The sequence below is a fragment of the Peromyscus maniculatus genome, chromosome 1 (genome assembly GCF_049852395.1).
Source record: "Peromyscus maniculatus bairdii isolate BWxNUB_F1_BW_parent chromosome 1, HU_Pman_BW_mat_3.1, whole genome shotgun sequence".
Classification (NCBI taxonomy): domain Eukaryota; kingdom Metazoa; phylum Chordata; class Mammalia; order Rodentia; family Cricetidae; genus Peromyscus; species Peromyscus maniculatus.
This window is the reverse complement of record NC_134852.1, coordinates 201613580-201632259: the sequence shown is the minus strand read 5'-3', so window position 1 is coordinate 201632259 and position 18680 is coordinate 201613580.

Here is an 18680-nt window from a genome sequence, read left to right as displayed (position 1 = left end):
AGTTGAAGGCAAACAAAAAACTCATTTATTTAATAACAAGAAAGGCCTTCTATACCCTTCTCCAAGCACCCAATCTGTATCACAATCTAGGGGCATTGTGTGGTCATCCCTCATTGGCTGCACATGATCAAGAACTGTGGCACTGACCAGGAACTCTCACAGGACCTGTTGCTAGGCCCTCAAGCAGACTTCAGGTTGACTCATAAGGAAGTAAGTACGTTATATGTATGCCTTGGCAACTGGTTTGAGTCAATTTTCTCGACCCTATGTGCCTGTCCTACTACAGCTCTGTAGCCCTTTTTTTTTTTTTTTTTTTTGGTTTTTCGAGACAGGGTTTCTCTGTGTAGCTTTGTGCCTTCTCCTGGAACTCACTTGGTAGTCCAGGCTGGCCTTAAACTCACAGAGATCCGCCTGGCTCTGCCTCCCAAGTGCTGGGATTAAAGGCGTGCGCCACCACCGCCTGGCTTATAGCCCATTTTTAACTGGATTATTTGATATATATTTTGCTGTCTAGTTTCTTGAGTTCTTTATATATTCTGGAAATCATCCCTCTATCAGATGTGGGGTTGGTAAAGATCTTTTCCCATTCTGTAGGCTGCCTTTTTGTCTTATTGTCCTTCACCTTACAGAAGCTTCTCAGTTTCAGGTGGTCCCAATTATTAATAGTTGCTCTCAGTATCTGTGCTATTGGTGTTGTATTTAGGTTGGTCTCCTGTGCCAATACATTCAAGGCTACTTTCCACTTTCTCTTCTATGAGGTTCAGTGTAACTGGATTTGTGTTGAGGTTTTTGATCTATTTGGACTTGAGTTTTATGCATGGAAATAGATATGGATCCATTTGCATTCTTCTACATGTAGAAATCCAGTTATGCCAGCACCATTTGTTGAATGCTTTCTCTTTCCATTTTATAATTTTGGCTTCTTTTTTTTAAAAAAAAAAAATATCAGGTTTTCATAGGTGTGTTGATTAATGTCAGGGTCTTTGATTTGATTCCATTGATCAATGAGTCTGTTTTTATGCCAATACCAAGCTGTTTTCATTATTATAGCTCTGTAGTAGAGCTTGAAGTTGGGGATGGTGATATCTCCAGAAGTTCCTTTATTTTATAGGATTGTTTTGGCTATGCTGAGTTTTTTGTTTTTCATATGAAACTGAGTAGTGTTCTTTCAAAGTCTATGAAGAATTGCATTGGGATTTTGATGGGGATTGCATTGAATCTGCAGATTGCTTTTGGTAAGATGGCCAGTTTTACTATGTTGATCCTACCTATCTAAGAATATGGAAGATCTTTCCATTTTCTGATAGCTTCTTCAATGTCTTTCTTCAAAACTTAAAGTTCTTGTCATACAAGTCTTTCACTTACTTGGTTAGAGTTACTCCAAGGTATTTTATATTATTTGTGGCTATTGTAAAGGGTGATGTTTCTCTAATTTTTTTCTCAGCCTGTTTATCACTTGTATATAGGGGTGTTACTGACTTTTTTGAATTAATCTATTAATTAATCTATTAATAATCTAAAATGTAAAATTAATTTGTATTCTGCTACATTACTGAAGGTGTTCATCAGCTGTAGGCATTCCTTGGTAGAATTTTTTGAGTCATTTATGTATATTATCATATCATCTTTAAATAGTGAAAATTTGACTTCTTCCTTTCCAATTTCTATCCTTTTGATGTCCTTTTGTTGTTTTATTGCTCTAGCTAGAACTTCAAATTCTATTTTGAATAGATATGGAGAGAGTGGATATCCTTGTCTTGTTCCTGATTTTAGTGAAATCACTTTGAGTTTCTTGCCATTTAGTTTGATGCTGGCTGTTAGCTTGCTGTATATTGCCTTTATTATGTTTAGGTACATATCCTTGTATCCCTGATCTCTCCAAGACCTTTATCATGAAGGGATGTTGGATTTTGTCAAAGGCTTTTTCAGCAGCTAATGAGATGATCATGTAGGTTTTTTTCTTCTTTCAGTTTGTTTATATGGATGATTACATTGACAGATTTTTGTAAGTTAAACCATCCCTGCATCTCTAGGATGAAGCCTACTTGATCATGATAGATGATTTTTTTGATGTGTTCTTGGATTCAATTTGCTAGTATTTAATTGAGAATTTTTGTGCCACTATTGATGAGGGAGATTGGTCTGTAATTCTCTTCCCTAGTTGCATCGTTATGTGGTTTGGGTATCAGGGTAACTGTAGCCTCGTAAAAAGAGTTTGGCAATGTTCCTTCTGTTTCTATTGTTCAAAACAATTTCAGGAGTATTGGTATTAGCTCTTCTTTGAAATTCTGGTAGAATCCTGTATTTAGTACCTATCCAAAAAATTTGTCCATTTCTTTTACATTTTCCAATTTTGTGGAGTACAAGTTTTCAAATTATTACCTAATAATTCTCTGGATTTCCTCAATGTCTGTTATTATGTCCTTTTAATTTCTTATTTTGTTAATTTGGATATTCTCTCTCTGCTTTTTGGTTAGTTTGGATAAGGGTTTGTCTATCTTGTTGATTTTCTCAAAGAACCAACTCTTTGTTTTATTGATTCTTTGAATTATTCTCTTTATTTCTACTTTATTGACTTCAGCCCTCAGTTTGATTATTTCCTATCATGTACTCCTCCTGGATGAGTTTGCTTCTTTTTGTTCCAGAGCTTTTGGGTATGCTATTAAGTCACTAGTGTGAAATTTCTCCAACTTCTTTATGTAGACACTTAGTGCCATGAACTTTCCTCTTAGCACTGTTTTCATAGTATCCCATAAACTTGGGTATGTTGTTCATTCATTTTTGTTGAATTCTAAGAAGTCTTTAATTTTTTTCTTTATTTCTTCCTTGACACAGTGCTGATCCAGTTGAGTGTTGTTCAGTTTCCATGAGTTTGTGGGCTTTATGCATTTTGTGTTGTTGTTGAATTCTAGCTTTAAGCCATGGTGGTCTGATAAGATATAAAAGGTTATTCCAATTTTTTGTATCTGTTGAGACTTGTTTTGTTACTGAGTATGTGGTCAACTTTGGAGAAGGTTCCATGGTGTGCTGAGAAGAATATATATTCTTTTGTGTTTGGGTGAAATGTTCTATAGATATCTGTTAGGTCCATTTGAGTCATAATATCTGTTAGTTCCTTTATTTCTCTGTTAAGTTTCTGTCTGGCAGACCTGTCCAGTGGTGAGAGAGAGGTGTTGAAGTATTCCACTATTAGAGTGTGGGGTTTAGTGTGTGATTTGAGCTTTAGTAATGTTTCTTTTACAAATGCAGGTGCTCATGTAATTGGGGGCATAAATGTTCAGAAATGAGACTTCATCTTGATGTTTCCTTCCTGTGATTAAATATGAAATGCTCTTCTTCATCTCTTTTGATTGATTTTAGTTTGAAATCTATTTCTTAGATATTGGTATAGCTACAACAGCCTGGTTCTTAGGTCCATTGGATTGGAAAGTTTTCCCTCAACCCTTTTACTCTGAGGTAATGTCTGTTTTTGAGGTTGAGGTGTGTTTCTTGAATGCAGCAGAAGGATGGATTCTATTTTCATATCCATTCCAACAGCTAAATTTTATGTAGTTTAGAAGCCAGCCAAAAGGAGCTGCTCTTGCTCACAAATTCAATTCAACTACCACACTGAAAAATAATTTTGTTAATGTAGATATTAAACAGATGTACACCAGTACCTACCAGAACTTAAGTTCAGCTTTGAAGCAGCTCAAATTTTTATTCCCCATGCTGGATTATTTACCCCAGACTTGTTGCAGGGTGAGGAGCTTGGTCCTACCTCAACTTACTGTGTCATGTTTTGTTCAAGCCCATGGGAGGCCTACCCCTTTCTGAATGGAGACAGAAGAGGAGTGGATAGAGAAGGGAGTAGATTGGAGTCTGGGGGAGGGAACAGGAGGAAAGCAGGGAGGGGAAACTGTGGTTGGTATTTAAAATAAATGAAAAAAATGTTAAGTAAAATAAAATAAAAAAATCAAATCATGATCAGATAGAAGAACTTCACCCAAGCAAAAGTCCTCTAGGAACCATTTTGCCTCATTGTGCCACTGTGTTTCAAAATTAAAGAATGCAAAATGTCAAACAATCAATCATATCATCACAAAATGTAAGTAAGAATAAAGTTACAAAAAACAAAGCATGCAATGTCCATCATTATCAATAATTGAATGTGAAGAACTTTTCAATGGAAGTCAAACTAAAGAGGGGCAGACAGAGCCACAAGCACTAAGATAAGACAAAAGTAGCAAACGAAGAGCTTGCACTCACCGCTGGAGGAGAAAGGCAACGGCGGGAAACCCTTGGACAGTGATGGGAAGAGAACACACCAGAAACCACGAAGGGCTTGCTGCTTGCTTGGTGGCGCCTCTGTTCTCGGGAGACAACTGCAGGGCAGATGAAATCCAGGCTTCTCAGAAAACGGTGCTGCCTGCTTCGTGCTGGGTGTTCTGGGCAGGCCCATTAAATCATTTCTGTGTCTGTCTGAAATGCTAAAAATGGAACCAGTTGCTGCTACTTCAGCAAGGGCTCCTCAAGAGTGAAGAATCACTGCTAAGTTGATAGTGATGAAGCAAGTAGATGACAGTAAGGTACGGGCTTCTCCTCCAACGCTCTAGTCTCCTTTTACTGCTTTTTATTGGTAGAGCTGAAAATTAACAGAAAGCCAGCAAGAAGGTGAAATGACTTTGCAGGTTCCCACTACCAGGGCAGGGTGCAGAATCATATTTTTACAGATGAGGAGTTATACCCCACTAAGTGTCCTTTTTGACCAAGACCAAGTAAAAATCCAGATGACAGAGGAGAATCAGAGGGTACCTATAAATCAGAGTTGTCAAACAGTTAATTTTAAATAAGTCTGATTAATATTTTCAAAAATTAAATCACAAGATGGAAAGAATTTTGGCAAAGAACTAGCAACTATGAATTCCTACACCTAACCGAAGAGCTGAGGACAGTTGATGGCTTCTGGGGGAGGGATAATCAGTTTTCTTTAAGGGTGTTGCCCCTGGTAGGTCAACCATAATAAAGAGGACTACCCCAACCCAGGAGTATATAGATAGCAAAACTGGAATTGATTACTGGTTATTAAATACTTTTTAAAAATAAGGATATGAGGTTGGGGGTAGTGAGGTAAGACATGATTAGGGAGGGGTGAGAGGGAGGACTCAGGACTGAATATGATCAAAATACATTGTATAAAACTCAAAAATTAATAAAAATATTTAAATAAATAAAAAATTAAAACACAGTCAAAAGTATTCTGAAAATATAATTGAAATCAAGAATTCAATCACTGTACAGCTTTTGAGTTGCAAAAGATTGGCATTCCCTTGTACTTTCGATCAACTATCAGTTTAAAAAATTATGATCTTCTTTGAAACCATCAAAAATCTGACAAAGGACTAGGTACAGAGGCTCGGTGAGAGCAAGGAGAGTCGAGCTTAAGGCCTACTCACCGTCCAGTGAGCTCGTGGATTAACCCACAGAGTCTGAACTTGAGGGATTCCCAGATGTACAAATAATTCTCACGGCCAAGAACCTTTTCTACAGGGAAATGATGCTAGTTAAGGAGGCAATATTTTCCAATTTGTTTAATAAAGCAATTGTGCTGCCCACAAAGAAATGTTCAACAAAATTCTGTAATAAAGGAAAAATACAAGAAGTCATTAAGAGGTAGTTCTTACCCTAGGATTGCAAATTTCTTTTACCCTTGAAGAATCAACTAGTATAGTTCACCACAACAAAATAGTAAAATACAAAAAAAAAAAAAAAAAAAAAAAAAAAAAAAAAAAAGCATGATGGTTCTAAGACAGGCAAATGAAGTCTTTGAAAAATTCAAACCCCACTCATATTAAAACATCCCAGTAAATTAGGGAATTTCCTCAAGCTAATAAAGTACAACTTAAAAAGTTATAAGTAAGGAGTCAGAGATCTAGATAACACTGTATATAAGGATATAAAAACTATATTATGACCACTTTGATTTAAACTTAAACTTACAATCAAACTCTTACATTATAATTATGGCAATTAAAAATAAATTGTTTATAAGCTATAAGAAAGATTTTTTTTCAGGATTCATAAATAAGACTATGTATGTTAAAATCTCAATAAATTCTTAGATGAACTATGAGAATTAAGAAAACTTTATTGTAGGACATTGTTGAGCCCAGTGCCAATGGATGTATCTACAAAACACACCCATACCTGAAGATCAGTAAACACTGTGTAAGAGGGAGCAGAGAGATTATAAGAGCCAGAGGATCAAGGAATTTGCTGTGAAATTGAGTCTCCTAGTAACATCAGAAGCTACAACTTAAAGTCTCTCCAACATGAGTGCCCAAATGTGAGCTGAGCAACGACACCAGCTAATGTGCCAAAGTGGAAGGGGAAAGGCCACAAAGTCTCGATCTGACACAAAGAACTAAAGGCAAATGAGTAAAGCTGGGAGTGGGAGAGGTGATCCTCCCCCAGGAAGAGCACAACAGTCAGCTATCCAGTGCCAAATGGTCAACTCCGAAAACATATATACAAGTAAATATTATATGGCCTCAACAGGTTATATTTATGAGTATATGTATAAACAAATAAAAATGTATGTACATGCAAATATATAATATATACAAATACATATGCATATGCAAATATACATACATACAAATATATATGTCTGCAATAACAATTGATGTAAAAAGAGTCTGTGATTTTGAAGAAGAGTAGGTATGATATAAGTGAAGGTTTGGAAGGAAGAAAGAAAAGGAAAAATGTAATTAAAATACATTCTCACCAATAAAATAGAAATCATTAAAAATTTTGCTTGAATTCTTAGTAACCCTGCTTGCTACCTTAGCCTTCAAAGTTCTAAGATTACAGGTATAAACCGCCACACTTATCTTAGGAAATCTTTTTTTTCTTTATGGTAATGGTATGAAAACATGTCATAGCTATGAAAGAATGTAATAGAGCAAGAGAATCATGCAAAAAAGTCTCTGAATTATTATTGAGAGCAAATAGAGACCTAAAATGTTGATTACACTGTTCATGATGTAGAAGAGTCGCTATTAGCAAATAGGTTTTATTTCAAATTGATTTCCAGTCTAACTACAACAACACCCAGGATTCAATGGTAAAAATTCAGAAGTCAATTCTAAGTTTCATATGCAAACACCAAGGTTGCAAGGCAGAGTGCTACACAGCTGGAATTCTGGCACTCAGAAAGTAGAGGAAGGAGGATCAGAAATTCAAGGCCAACCAGGGAAGTCAGTGTTCCTCCTCCTTTGTTTGTACATCTCACTAATAAAAGAACTTAGAAAGGACTTGAGGACAGGTTTATTTGTGTTTGAAAGAAAAACAGGAGAGCAGACAACCTCAAAAATCTCAATAGCAGCCAAGAAAAGAGAGGTGGAAAGGGGGAAGAGAAAGGCGAAAGGCACACCTTTTGCAGTGGAGTTTAAGAAATTAGGAAGGTTCAGCACTGAAGGTCAGCAAACAGCCGCATTACAGAGAAGCAGGTATGTGGATGAAGATGGGGTGCAGAGGTCTTTAGAGAGTAAGTAAGTAAACCTAGAAGATCAGGGAAAGCACGTCCATGATTTACTTACCTGTAAGGAAAAAAGATAGAAAAAGAAGAAAATGAAAGTTATGCTTTTAAGGGTTACTCAGAAACATGGGCATTCCACATGTGCTACATGAGGAAGCTCTGCAATCAATTGCACAGGGCCAGGGTTTCTGGGGTAGAGAGCTGTGTAATCTCATTAATGGGATAATTATTTCCTTTAACATGGCTTTAGGAGAACAGTTTTCCTGAGAAGTGATTTCCTTGAAGTGATTGATAGTCCCAGGTGGATTAAATCTTAAAGGAGGAGAAATAATATACAGTATTCTTATTTCAATAAAAAATAAATTATAATCTTTGAAGCATATCAGAATGCCATATCTCTACCCAGGGACAAAGACAATCCATTCTTTTGACTAGGATGCCTGAGGAATGGCAAAGTGTTACTAGGGAAATAGAGGAGAAGGTTCACTCTCAATGACCTTTAAAGCTACTACAATATCAGCATATAGTAAGTTTAAGGACAATATGGTCACATGGGACTCTATCTCAAAAGAATCAAATTTACTCCATCCCCAGAAAAAGCTAGCTACAATATTAGTGGAGAAACTTGAGGTTCCCTTTGGGGGTTATTAATTCTTGTTAATAAAATAATTTTAAATGGTCTCAAAAGGAAGCACAGGACATTATTAGTCTGAAATAAAATTAACAGGGCAATAAGAAAATTAAGTTATAAATCTTGGCAGTAGCCTGGTGGAGGGGGTTAGAGAGTGAAGAGCAAAAAGTCTTGTCTTCAAGAAAGCAGGCCAGTTCAACAAGGGAGGTCAGCAAGTGCTGCATAGTGGGAGAGGAGCAGAATGCAAAGAGCAAGTCCAGAGTGCCAGAGAAAGCATGCTTGGCATTTCACCAGTATCAGAGAGAAATAGAGATAGGAAGAAGCACATGAAATATATGCTTCTGAGTTAGATCTCAACAAAGTGAGCAAGCTCATCAGTGGTCCATGTTGGAAGTCCTTCAAGTAGCTGATCAAAGGAGCAGATTCTGGGAAAGGTAAGTACATTATTTCATTAAGGGAATAAGTAGTCCTCTCTTCTCCACCTTGTCTTCAAATGAAGCAGATTTCTTGTGAGGACAGATTTCTGACCAAGTGATTGACAGCTCCAGCTGAAAAGGAAGAGATAATAGTATGTAGTGTTTAGGGAGCTTAGAGTGTCAACTCTACCAGTGTCTGAGAAATAATTTAGTTTCTATTCTTTTGACCAAGAGAGAGTAGCTTTGTCTTAATGGACCACAACAAACCCTAGATCTCTCCAACTTTTCACATGATAATTTAAATCCTAAGTGAGGGCTTCCCTTTCTAGTCTTACCAAAAAATAGTACAAGGTCAACCACAAGAAAGAGGCCCATCCCCCATGGATCCCAAGACTGTTAATCCCAGTAACCCTTTGACATATTTATGGCTCATTTAGAACTAAAATGTATAGGTTCCTATATCCAGTTATGCAAAATATATACAGACAACATCATTAAACTTCATCTGAATATTTTGGGCTTCTCTTTTGCAGGTTCATATATACAATTATCTTTCAAATTTGTCATTGCAGGCTCAATATAGTAATTGTTTAAAGAAGATACAGATAGAAGAACAGTTGTCAATACCTATATATGTACATGACAATCATCTCTTGATAGACACACACAACATCTTATTATGAAATGATGACATTTAATTTCACATTTATTTTTCAGCCCAGTCTCATTAAAGAATTGATACAGCTTTTTCCAATATACATTGTACACAATCTTATTTCTGAATTCAATAATTTCAATTGGCTTTCAAAGTAGCTTTGACATATGTAAAGCTGATTATATTTGTAATGAGCTACTCAGAACCAATGATGTTCACAAATACTTTAAATCCCATCTTGCTGGGACTTCAAACTTTATCAGAATGCAAGTAGTACTAACCAGATAATATTAATTTCACCCTAATAAAAATAATTTTAAAATTTAAGAATTTGAGTAGTAGATTGCCTGTGACCTATATTCCAATTAAAAATGAAGCTCAATGATTTGAAACAGCAGCAGTGAGAGTGATTAGTTTTAGTAAAGGAAAGCACACTGGCACAAGCTTTAGAAACAAATATTCTGCATGCAATTCCTGGATTCAATATTCATTAATTCTATTCCACCCTGAACTTAACTTCCTTACTATTCAATTTTTACATATGTGAAATGGAAATTAGTTTAATTTGATTCCCATCTTAGAATGGGTGTACCAGGTCAATACAAGTCATCATAGCTTCTAAACCATAGCAAATTCCGATTACATACTTGATTGTCCATTATTAAAACACCAACCACTGTAATTTGAAATAATTTGAATAGTCTGTCAGGTACAATTAGAAGAACCAAGTATAAAAGGAAATACTTGAAGTAGAAGCCATGCACATGCTGAAAGGCTTCATTTCCACTATTCTAATATGGAGTCTTACTTTTGTGCTCAGGTAGTTCACCATTTAAAATATTTCCTAAACTTATCTCCAAACTTTTTTAAAAGTATGTTATTTACTTGCTTGCTTACTTATTTATTTATGGTATGTGTGTATACACAATAAATAATTATTCACATAAATGCACACATATATAGTTGCTCACCAAAGCCAGAAGAAAACTTTAGGTGCCTGGAGCTGGAATCACAGGTGGTTGTGAGTCGCTGATGTGGGTGCTGGGGAAAAGCACTTTAGTCATTTGGAAGAGCTGCAAGAGTTCTTAATGCTGAGTCATCTCTCCAGCTGCCAAAACTTTTGTTCTGTGAAATCATCCTTACTTGTCCTTATTCCCACTATTCCCAAAGTTCCTGAACATGGCTTCTCATTCCCATTAACTTTGTACAAGCATCAATAGCTAAAACATTCTAACATTCACTTACAGATCTGTTTCACAGGCAGAGAATGACTCACATAAAAGAATATTAGTCTTATCTGAAACGATCCTAGTTGCATTCCTAGTTTTATTTTGTTTGTTCTTTACATGGGGTGAACAAGATATCGATTAGTTAATAAAGTTATACTTTTATGCCTAACACTTATTTTACCTCCAGTAAACCACTGTAGATTTTGTCAGGGACATGGGAAAGAGAACAAAGACAGAGAGTTTAACATTTAAATTTTATACTTGAGATTACAAATGCCCCTCAATTACATCAATGCTAGAAAATCAAATGTTTAGGGGACTATAAAAAAGGAATGATTGTTAGTTATTTGGTGGCGCTCTTACCCTGTGAGGAAATGTCACGAAACATGACAGAATCCACTAACAAGAGTTTTATTAAGATAAGAGAGAGAGAGAGACAGATGTGACAGGCCTGCGGGAAAGACATATGCATAAGGAGAAAAGCTGGGAATATGGCGCCAGCTTATAAAGGCTGGGTCGCACATGTGTACACAGGCTCATGTGGCTACTCCATGCATGCGCGTAGATCACATGGTTGCGCTGTGCGCTTTACACAACCATGCAAAGCCACGGGGTCCTGGTCAGAGGAGATGTTTTGACCCTGAAATGGCTATTTTGACCCAGAAATGGCTAGGCGAAAGTGTCTAGGTCTGCTGGGCATGCCCAACCTTGGGGGCATTTTGTGAATCTATCAATGATAAAACATGTAACTCTAGTTTAAGTATCATTGTGTTTGTTTATCTCTTATTTAGATTATTTTTATATTCAGCTGAGACTTAGACACATCATACAAAAACTTTATTGTGGGCGCCATGGGCCCTGACCCCCGACTGTGAGTGGCTGCAGCCTTGCTTGCCTGACCAGGTGTCCTTCCTATTCAGATTCCCTGCCGGTGTCCTTCTCGGCTTAGGATCATCGGAGAGCTTACCGGAGGTTCTTTGTTCCTACATCCTGCTTGTGATGTAAACAACTTAGGTGCATCCTGTATTTGGTGTAAACAACTTAGATGCAAGAATGCAGAACTTTGGGTCTAGAATGTAGACCATTGGTAGCGAACTTCTGCCCTCAGGGGATCCTCCATTTGTGTTGTAAGCCTGTATTTAAGGTTTCCTCCCTCTTTCAATAAACGGCATTCGACATCCAAAAGTACGAATGACTCGCTGTCTCTTGTCTCTATTTTTTAATCCGCAGCCCTTCGCTCAGACATGGTGAACGGTTAGTGGTAACGCAGGCGCTACTGCTACAAATGGAGGTTCCTACCGAGATCTGAGAAAGAAAGGACCAGCTGACGGACACTCTTGGAAGGCCGGCCGGCATTTTACGGTAAGAGTGGATTGGAATGGGTGCTGCCAGCTCACAGTCGCTCCTCGAGGAACAATTAATTGGACTGTTGAGGCGGCAAGGCACTATCATTAAGAGCAAGACGGCTAAAGATTTTGTTCAAATCCTCCAGAATGCTAGTCCTTGGTTTCTGGTCTCCGGAGGATTTAATATACCAGATTGGGAACAGGTCAAGGTTGACTTACAGAAATATTTGCATAAAGAAGGACCTGATTCCGTATCCTTAGCTACTTTTTCTTTGTGGCGCTTGGTTAAGGATGCATTGCTTAGTGATGATATTGAAGTCCAAGAACATTTAAATGAAGCTAAAACTGTGTTGGAGGAGTCTCAGATAGAGGAGGCTCTCAGAACCCTTCAAACTTCTGATGTTTCTGATTCGGCAGAGTCGTCTTCCGATTCTGCAGAGTCATCTTTAGAGGGTGATGATGTAGAAGTCAGATCAGAAAAGGATGCTAGATGCCTAAGAGGGAAATCACAGATTTCTCGCAAGGATAGACCTCCAACCTATAATCCTGACTTTTGCAACACGGAGGTCCTTCCTTCCGCACCCATGGAGGGATTGACGGGGGGAGTTGCTTACCCGGTTATAGAGACTCAAAATGCTCAAGGGCAGAGACAAAGGGAGCACAATCCTCTAGATTTTAAAAGCATCAAACAGCTCAAGGAAGCTGTGATGTCATATGGGCCCCATGCTCCTTTTACCATCGCTATACTTGAATCTTTTTCTGCCTCAAATTGCACCCCTAGCGATTGGATGCAGCTGTGTCGCGCCGCTCTCTCTGGGGGGGATTATTTAATTTGGAGGAGTGAGTTTCAAGAACATTGTCAAACTACAGCTAATAGAAATGCTGCTGCAGGCTTCCCGGCTCGTAATCTTGAGATGCTCACGGGTTCAGGGCAGTATGCCACTTTACAAGCACAGATTTTGTATGATCCTGCAGTTTATGCACAGATTAGTGTGGCCGCTACCAGAGCGTGGAAAGGGCTACCTAATAAAGCTGCTGGTGAACAACTATCTAAAGTCATTCAAGGGCCGTCAGAACCATTTGCAGAATTTGTAGATCGCCTGCTTCAACTAGCAGGGAGAGTGTTTGGGGATGTTGATCAAGCCATGCCCATAGTAAAGCAACTGGCCTTTGAAAATGCCAATAAATATTGCAAGGAGGCCATTAGGCCTCATAAAAATAAGAGCTTAAATGATTATCTTAAACTATGTAGAGATATAGATGGGCATCACATCATGGGACAGGTAATGGCCTCAGCCATGAGGGGGATTAATTCTGGAGGAAACCGCCCAAAAACCTGTTTTGGATGCGGCCAGCAAGGTCATGTTAAGAAAAATTGTCCTGGAGCCCAAGCAACGGCAAAGACACCGGGACTTTGCCCGCGATGTAAAAAGGGGCATCACTGGAGTAATGAGTGCCGATCTAAGGCTGATGCTCAGGGAAATAGGTTACCGCCGTCGGGAAACGGGCAGCGGGGTCCGCTCCGGACCCCCCAAAGCCAGGTGTACGGAGCCCTGGATACACCTGTCCCATCCCCAGTTTCCCACCATCCCATCCAGTTTGTTCCTCGAAGGAACCCCTTTTTGTCCAAGACCTTATCAGAGGCACCCCTGGAAGCGCAGGATTGGACCTCTGCTCCTCCACCAGAACAGTATTAACACCGCAGATGGGTCCCCAGGCTCTCGGTACTGGAGTTATGGGTCCACTACCTGCAGGGTCTTTAGGACTGATTCTGGGCAGGAGTAGCGCTCTTATGCAAGGTATTAGAGTAATTCCAGGAGTGATAGATGAAGACTCTGAAGGGGAAATTAGAATCATGGTTGAGGCTGGTAAAGGGGTGACTATTATTCCCCAGGGTGCTCGCATAGCACAACTGCTTTTGATGCCCCGCTTTCATACTAATAATCCTTTTCTTAAACCACACAGAGGTGAGGGTGGATTTGGCTCTACGGGCCCTCTAGCGTGCTGGGTTTCCACCTTAGAACAAAGACCCATGCTAAATTTAAAAGTTAATGATCACAATTTTCAGGGTCTTTTAGATACTGGCGCTGACACTTCAGTTATTTCTTTAAAACATTGGCCCGAAGCTTGGCCCCTTAAAGATTCTACCTCTCACTTACAAGGTATCGGCACAGCTCAGTCGCCATTACAGAGCAAGCTACTTTTAAATTGGAAGGATGAGGAAGGTCATGCAGGAACTTTTCAACCCTTTGTGCTACCTGACATTCCAGTGAACTTGTGGGGACGGGATGTGTTGGATGGCATGGGAGCGGTGCTTACTACACAGCCTGTACAACAGATGCTGAAGAGTCAGGGCTACTGCCCGGGCAAAGGCTTAGGGAAAATGTTGCAAGGAGACCCGCTCCCTGCGGCAGACAAAAACTGTGTCACCAGGGGTCCTGGCGATACTAGAGGATTAGGATCTTTTCCGTAGGGGTCACTGCACAGCAGCCTTCAATAATACAACCGATAAAAATCACTTGGAAGAGTGATGACCCTGTATGGGTGGAGCAGTGGCCCCTTGCTAAGGAAAAATTGGAGGCTGCGTATGCATTGGTTAAGGAGCAGTTAGATGCTGGACATATCATTCCTTCCACTTCACCTTGGAACTCACCTATATTTGTTATTAAAAAGAAATCAGGAAAATGGAGGCTATTACAGGACCTTAGAGCTGTAAATAAAACCATGCTTCTCATGGGAGCAACACAGCCTGGCCTGCCTGCCCCTGTGGCAATTCCTAAGCATTGGCAGTTAATTGTGGTTGACTTGAGGGATTGTTTCTTCACCATTCCTTTGCATCCCGAGGACAGTCCTCGCTTTGCTTTCAGTGTTCCTTCAGAGAATCTTAAGGAACCTTATCAGAGATATCAGTGGGTGGTATTGCCTCAAGGAATGGCCAATAGTCCTACTATATGTCAAATTTATGTGTCTTTGGCCCTAGCTCCAGTTCGAAAAGCTTTTCCAGGTGTTTATATAATTCACTATATGGATGATATATTAATGGCTGCTAAAGATAAAAAACTTGTTTTTGATGCCTTTTCTTATTTACAAGAGGTTCTTAGCTTGGCTAATTTACAGATAGCCCCAGAAAAGGTACAGGTATCTTTTCCCTATCATTATTTAGGTCATGAATTGTTACGCACGGGCATACGCCCACAAAAGATTACTCTGCGTATGGATCAGCTACGCACACTTAATGATTTCCAAACCTTTCTGGGAGATATTCAATGGCTTCGGCCCACTTTAAAAATTCCAACAGGTCAGCTTCGCCCCTTGTATGATGTCTTAAAGGGCGACCCTGACCCTTCATCTCCCCGTAAATTAACAGCTGAAGGACGTGTAGCCCTACAACGTGTGCAAGAGGCCCTGGAACAGGCTCACGTACAGTATATAGATCTTAATTATCCCTTATTGTATTTGATATTTTGTTTTACTCATTCACCTACTGGAGTGTTTTGGCAAACAGGTCCTATTTTATGGGTACATTCCCCAGCTTCTCCAGCAAAAATCATCACTCCTTATCCACAAGCTGTCGCTCAGATTATATTTAAGGGAATCAAGATCAGTGTTCAAACTTTTGGTAAGGAGCCAGATATTGTGGTGACCCCATACACCCAGTCTCAAGTAGCATGGTTGCAAGCTAATGATAATGATTGGGCCATATTGACATGCTCCATGCAGGGTCAGTTTGATACTCACTACCCCTCCAATGATGTGTGTCAATTTTTTAAATTGCATCCTGTTATATTTCCCAAGATAGTACAAATGACTCCTATTCCTCAGGCCCGTGTGGTATTTACTGATGGCACTTCACGTGGTTTTGCTGTGGTGGTTTCTGGTAACATAGTAAAGAGAATAAAAGTCCAGGGCACTTCTGCCCAGGTGGCAGAGGTACAGGCGCTGTTACTTGCTTTACAGATGTTTTCTGATGAGAGTGTAAATATTTATACCGATAGCCAATATGTGGCACATGCCATTATGCCTTTGGAAACAACAGCCTACATACCATCCATTTCTTCCATTCATGAATACTTATTGCAAGTGCAAGGACTTATATGGTCTCGCTCTCATAACCTTTATGTGGGCCACATCAGAGCTCATACTCAATTGCCTGGACCTCTAAGTGAAGGTAATCAGAGGGCTGACGCCATTACTCGTATGGCTGTCACATTAGTCTGTTCTGCCTTTGATAAGGCTACTCAGTTGCATCAGCGTTATCATCTTAATGCTGGATCTCTCCGTTATCATACAGGCATAACCCGGGAACAAGCCATCCAGATAGTTAAATCATGCCCTACTTGTGTGGAATTTTTACCTGTTCCTCATTTGGGAGTTAATCCTCGAGGACTTTTACCTAATCATGTGTGGCAGATGGACGTCACACACGTGCCTTCCTTTGGAAAATTACAACATGTCCATGTGTCTATTGATACATATTCTTCTCTAATTTTTGCTTCTGTCCATTCAGGGGAAAAGGTTAAGGATGTAAAGAATCATTGTCTTCATGCTTTTGCTTACATGGGAGTGCCAAAATGCATAAAGACTGATAATGGTCCTGCCTACAGTAGTACGGGATTTTCAAAATTCTGCCAAGATTTTTCTATTGTTAATAAGACTGGTATTCCTTATAATCCTCAAGGGCAGGCTATAGTAGAACGCTGCCATCGTACCTTAAAAACTTATATTGCTAAAGTAAAAAGGGGGGAGTTAGGGGCTCATCTCTCCTCTCCACATTCTATTCTTTCCCTTGTTTTATATATTTTAAATTTTTTATCGGTGGATTCTGCTGGAGTATCTGCTGCAGATAAGCACTGGAGGGCTCCTGTTGCAAATCATCCTCTGGTGCGATGGAAAGATTTTTCTACTGGCACTTGGAGGGGACCCGATCCAGTGTTGGTGTGGGCCCGGGGATCTGTTTGTGTCTTTCCGCAGGACAATGAAATTCCTCTGTGGGTTCCTGAACGCTGTGTACGCTCTGTGGCTGCTGCTGAATCCCAACATGGCAGAGACCTATTGGGCCTTCGTAAAAAACTCTCCCCTTCTGATGCCGATGGGGATTGAGAGCCCAATATGGCCAGCCTTGGCAAACATTATTGTAAGCCTAGGAACTGTAGCCATGTGGTTGGATTCTTCAGAAGGTAATGTATGGTAACTTTTTTCAAAAAACATTGAGAATGTATCACACCTTGGAGATCAAGGATAACTCTGAAGGTCAATGAACTTCATTTGCTAACAGTAGCATGCCAGCTAAGCTTTTCGCATTTTGCAACCCCCCTCAAGCTGGTGTAGTACCTACTTTTCAGGAATGGCTCTGTGCAACATTTATTTGCCTCCTGAAATTCATCTAGCCTTTTTGAAGATACCTCAAAATTTGTGAGCCTGAATGTAGCCATTACTGAGGCCATTAGTTCTGCTCCTTGTTTGCTGTTTTTGTTTTCTGTTTTCTTTATGTTTCTCAGTTGTTCTCTTGCAGACCTGCCAGCCTAAGTAGTGCTGGGATCAAGAAAAATGGGCCTTGGTGGTTCGTGTTCCTGGAGCCGTGTCCATGCCAGTGGACCGTGGCAGCTAGACACAGATGATGCTCACACGCTCCAGAAGAGACACTGACATCGCTGTTGCCACTGCTGCTATTGTTTCTGGGATTGCTATTTCATAATTGGTTACTACAGCTAGCACAATGGAGACCCTGGCAGCAAAAGTAGCTACCACAGTTAGTTAATCTTTCTTCTTATTGGGCATGATAAATTTAATTCCACTTTTATACATTATAATTGGCTTTGTAAGTTGTAAATTATTTAAAACTCAAGTTCCATTTGCTCAGGATACCACCTTACAGGACTCCTATTTGCGGTAAGGCTCGTTTAAATAGGGAATGATTCAATTGCCTGTAGCCCTCTGGCTATGGGTGGGTTAGGACTTCTGCTGGTCTTTTCTGTGTCGCACAGATTGCAAGCCCAGTGCCACTTTGAGATCTTTGGCGGCAGTCACTCTACAGCTCACATGGTTGAGTCTGTATGATAATGAGTATTCAGAGACGGGTAATGCTTGGGCCGCTGCCTCCAACCTAAGACAGAGCACTTGTGTGGCCTGGGCAAGTGTCTCTATGACGGGTAAGGTGGTCTGCTGGTCCCACGCAACCTAAGTCAGAAGCTCATTTAATAAAAAGGGGGGACCTGTGGGCGCCATGGGCCCTGACCCCCGACTGTGAGTGGCTGCAGCCTTGCTTGCCTGACCAGGTGTCCTTCCTATTCAGATTCCCTGCCGGTGTCCTTCTCGGCTTAGGATCATCGGAGAGCTTACCGGAGGTTCTTTGTTCCTACATCCTGCTTGTGATGTAAACAACTTAGGTGCATCCTGTATTTGGTGTAAACAACTTAGATGCAAGAATGCAGAACTTTGGGTCTAGAATGTAGACCATTGGTAGCGAACTTCTGCCCTCAGGGGATCCTCCATTTGTGTTGTAAGCCTGTATTTAAGGTTTCCTCCCTCTTTCAATAAACGGCATTCGACATCCAAAAGTACGAATGACTCGCTGTCTCTTGTCTCTATTTTTTAATCCGCAGCCCTTCGCTCAGACATGGTGAACGGTTAGTGGTAACGCAGGCGCTACTGCTACACTTTATTTCCTACCTATCACAAAATAAATGACTTGTTTTTATTGTTGACCTTGGTACATGTTTATACATACATACATATACACATACATATATATATAGAGAGAGAGAGATTTATACATATGTGTATGTATATGTATGTAACACTACATATAGCATATATATGAAATTTTCAAAGAATAATTTTAATTAATAAAAAATAAAAATAGAGAAATCTCTTGAAATGACTTG